At 37.6% G+C, this 4,738-nt stretch overlaps 1 long non-coding RNA gene across 1 annotated transcript; it reads right to left on the bottom strand.

The window, feature by feature from the left end:
• Positions 1-740: 740 nt before the first annotated feature.
• LOC125775687 (uncharacterized) lies at positions 741-1,639 on the bottom strand. Its single transcript, XR_007421292.1, has 3 exons — positions 1,501-1,639; positions 1,304-1,438; positions 741-900 (listed from the first exon to the last, which is right to left on the bottom strand). It is a non-coding gene; the product is annotated as an uncharacterized LOC125775687 (long non-coding RNA).
• Between the last annotated feature and the right edge of the window lie 3,099 nt (positions 1,640-4,738).

Raw genomic sequence — 4,738 nt, 5'->3', positions numbered from 1 at the left:
TTTGCAGGAAAGACAGTCATAGTTTGTGCCATCTTACACAATATTGCCTGTAGCATCGGAAGGAGTAGTGAAAATATGCAACCCACTGAAAACACTGACAATGAAAGCGAGGAATTGGATGAAAATGCTGAAGAATAAAGTGATGCCCTTAATAATATAGATCAAGAGAGTGGAATGGAAAGGGTTACTTCCCTGCTACAATACTTTACCTAATGCCAACTATTATAGTATTGTTTTAAAATAAAAGTGGTGTTTTGGCCATGACTTTTTTCCACTGCAAAAGCGTTGTATTTTATTGGGTTTGAGATTAAGGTCTCAGGGAATAAATAAAAAAGGAAGTATTTTTGTATTTATTTACATCATTTTATTAATTTCAGAGCTTTTTTGTTTTTATCACAAATTATTTCAAAATAAAATGTTTAGAAATCAAATATACACAAATGAAAAATTGGCCTTCGGTAATCAAACCTCCTCAAATAACAGACGCGATACATTTTCTGTTTCTGCCGTTGCAATTCCCTGTGTGATAGCAGAGGGTGGAAGTAGGAGCTCCCTCTCCAGTTTTAGGCATTGAAGTTTCCGGTAGTAAACCTCAACCTCAAGGAGCTCCAGCCGGCATTTTTTCTCTCTAGCCAAAGTTTCACTTGGAAACTTGGTAGAGCGCTTCCTCTTTCTTGGGTTTAGAGGTGGATTGGCAATTGTTTCTTCTGAAATAGATATTCTGGAATCATTCTCAGCTGACGATAGATTTTCTGAGTTGCCATAACTTTCTGGCAAATTCAAACCATCTACCACAGCTGAGTCTGATTCCAGAATATCGAGTATGGCCAAGTCAGCTTCATCCATTACCTTCTCCTTCCCACCTCCGGATCCAGTATTTCGGGCGTTATCCCTTTTACTCTGCAAATTAATAAAATTAAATTCGCAAAAATACAAAAAGTTTCTCGTCAAAAACCGGAAGCTCGATTTTGATTTTAAAGCCATGGTTTCTTGGGCAAATTTTCTTAGAACTCATCGTAGCTTACGATTTTGATAACCGCTTCGTCGAAAAAAAATAGATCCACTCTAGTACACATAGCAATTAGTAATATTTTGGTTAAACCGGTTGTTATCAGCAAGAGTTGTTGTACAGTGTACTCAACTGTTAACTCACAACAACAATGTCTATGATGACGTTTTGTTTTGTTGTTGTCAACAACATGCTTGTTAGTTATTAGCAATGCACAATAAAATAATTCCAACAACAACAAATGATGCAAATATAATTATTTGATATGTGTAGGCATAAAATTGTTGTACTTACCATTGTCCGGCTCTTCCAGAGCCCAAACAAACTGTCCCTTGCATAGGTCCATGTTTTTTGTGCTGACGCCAGTTGTAGGGATTGGGCTTTTTATAACACATCCTCCCATGCTGCCTGTTTATCTAATTTGTTAACCTTCACAAAGAAATGTATACTTAAATATGCTTGAAATTTACAATTATTTATTTAAAAAATACTTATTCTGTTGTTTTTAAAACTAGCAAATAAAATGCTTTTTTTTTCTTTTATCACATTTAAAACAGCAAGTTTTTTTTTAATTTGTATTTTGCGGCTCATTTTAACAACACATATAAAGCAATGCGAAGTGAAAAGTGATGAGACAGAAATGCAAAGTTGATAAAACGCTTTGTGGAACAGTTTGCACACTCACTTTGCAAGAGAGTGCAAAGACTTTGCCAATAAAGCGCAAAGACTTTGCACTGAGCGGAAAGAGCGTAAAGTCTTTGCCAAAATATGCTCAATGCAAAGTGAGATTCGCAAAGAATATTGTGGAACAGAAACGCTTTTCACTTTGCAGTACAATATCAATTGATAAGTGCAAAGTGAAAAGTTGATAAGTTGTTTTGTGGAATAGGGCCCAGCTATACAAAGCTGCAAATTAAGTATACAAAATTATCTACTCCACGAATCGAAGCCGTTCGCAATTACCGGCCACTCTCTCGCAAGATTCATCTATTGTCACAGCCCTAACTCCAGGGCTAAGGAGTACCCATTCTGGCATATCTGAGCCAGGCGTGGAGTTACTATCCTTCATAAGCCGAGAATAAATAAAGTCCAAACATTGCCGATAATAAAGAAAATGCATATAATAAACTACCGGTATGCCAAACCGATAAATAATAAATTGTAAATAACAGCTAATAAAATTAATAAAAGCAAAGAACTTTGTTGGTATAATAATGTAAAAGGTCGTCAAAGTACGCAAAATCAATTATTATCTCAAGCACCACTATTTACACCAAATACAATCAGCTATTAAAACCAAAATCGCTTCTTACAGCTAATATTCTGCGACCTCGGTTGCTCCACCAATAGTAAGCCGAATTGCATGCATCAGATTATATATATAAAACTAGGCAAAATATTCGCCTAGGGGGCCCAGGATGTTTAAATGAGTTAAGCATCCACCCCTTCTACTCGGTAAAACTGGCGCATCCTAATGCTACATAGCCATTCACCACAACTGATGACACCACAGCATAACTCACCACACCAGCAAACCCACTTAACAAAAAGGATGGGCAGAGGGAAAACGATTCGATCAATTCGTGACACACATTCGTCACCTGCAGTTCGCTTCAACTCATACATTCGATTTACAAGATATTCACATATACACTGCGCCGCGTTAACACCTCTACGCCGATATATAGTTCACCGACCCTTAGTGCATTAATTAGAGTCGTTAATAGGCCGAAGCGCTACATCAAGACCGGCACTTCAGTAACCACCGGGCTACTTCGATAAACACTGATCCTGTGCGATTTGGAAATTCATACTTTTGTTTCGACAGCGGGGCCCAGTGTCACACCACCTTACCTGTTGATAGAACGCTCTCTACGTAACTTTGGATCACCAGCGATCCCGCACGAATTTGTTCGAATATATAATTAAGTTTTCCATTCCGTGTAACTGAAAGTTGTGTTAGAAATAAATTATCACATCTATATATATAAAAATGAAATGGTGTATAGTTGTAACGCTAAAACTCGAAAACGGCTGAACCAAATGAAATACTTCCTTTGGGGGATTTGTTTGTTATTACCACGCGCAGGTCATGTCTTAAAATCAGAATAAAATATTAAGGGGGCGTGGCACCTCCCATACAAATTGAATTTTTCAAGTCGAATATCTTCAAAAGTGTTTAAGGTAGGAACATGAAAATTGGTACAGAGCTACAGGATAACAACACCACTCTCACCTATAAAACCGGGGGCTATCGAATAAGGGGGCGTGGTATGGTACCTCCCATACAAACTAAATTTTTTAAGCAGAATATCTGTGAAGGGAAGAAGGGTTCAAGGTAGGGACCTGAAAATTGGTATAGACCTATATGGTATCAAAAGCCTTCTTACACATAAAAGAAGGGATAATCGGAAAAGGGGGCGTGGCACCTCCCATACAAACTGAACTTTTTAAGGTGAATATCTTCAAAAGTGTTTAAGGTAGGAACATGAAAATTGGTATAGAGGTATAGGAAACAACACCATTCTCACCCATAAAGCTTGGCGTTATCGAAAAAGGGGACGTGGTACCTCCCTTACAATCTTTCATTATTTTGGTTGTTAATCCACCATATATTTATCTCATTCCACCTAGCACGACATTTTGGTTGTTCTTGCTGCAGCGGTTATATGGTAATTTTGGTTGTGTTACGTGCAATTTTTGGTTTATGGAAATGGCAGTTTTATGAAACAAACACAAGTTAAATTAAACGTCAATTTTGCTTTCCAATCGAACTCGCAAAATTTAGAGGGCAATAAAAATGCGCCTTGCTTTACTGATATATTGATATATTTTGTTTTAAAAAGTGAGTTATTTAGTGAAAGTGACTTAGCGTGTTGACGAATACCGATTTATGTACATTGGAATTTATCATTCAATTGATCTGCTTCCTTAGTTTAATTCATTCATTTTTGGAGTTTTCAAAGTAAGTTATTGGTCCGTAAAACCTTATATGAACTTTATGCAAATGAATGATCATTTCCAATTAGATATTTGTTACGATGTCAAGAATCAGTACGTATGGTAACACTTCTCGGAGTTCCCAGGCCGCAAGGAGAACACGAAATAGCAGAGCACGTCAAAGGGAAAGTGTTATTGAGAGGGTATCACCACGAAATAGACTGCTGGAGAGTAGCACGCACCAGTTAGAAGATGTCAACCAAACATACAATCAGCAAGAACGATTGAGAAGAAGGGAAGTTCACAATCAGCAACAACGATGGAGAAGAAAGGAAGTTCGTGCTCGCCAAAGTGATGAAGTAAGATCACAACATGCGATTATTCGACGACAACAACGGCAACATCTTTCTTTTGTGAACTTTGAACGGGCAGGTTTTCGATATGATCCAAACATTCAATATAGCGCATCTGTTCAAATCGGTCAGATGTCAGTAGTTTGTCAATATTTCAATGCAGTCAAATTTAAAAATGAACCGTTGCCAGAATTGCTTCCACCACCACAGCCATTGTTCCAGCTGCTTTACGGTGAATCTCCTCACTCGAGCCATTTCTTAAAGCAAATTGTAAATGAACAAAACTACAATCCAACGTTTAAGGTATTTTTGCCAAACAATATTCGACAGAAACTACAGAGCTTTCCTCCAATTATACACGTTCATGGGCAAATGTTTCATCTCGCTGGATCGCTGTTGCCGCATCCAGATCAAGAACACAAATATCTCCAAATTT

The sequence above is a fragment of the Bactrocera dorsalis genome, chromosome 1, assembly GCF_023373825.1.
Source record: "Bactrocera dorsalis isolate Fly_Bdor chromosome 1, ASM2337382v1, whole genome shotgun sequence".
NCBI lineage: Eukaryota > Metazoa > Arthropoda > Insecta > Diptera > Tephritidae > Bactrocera > Bactrocera dorsalis.
Note: the sequence above shows the minus strand (reverse complement) of the source record. Positions and strands in the feature narration are given on the sequence as shown.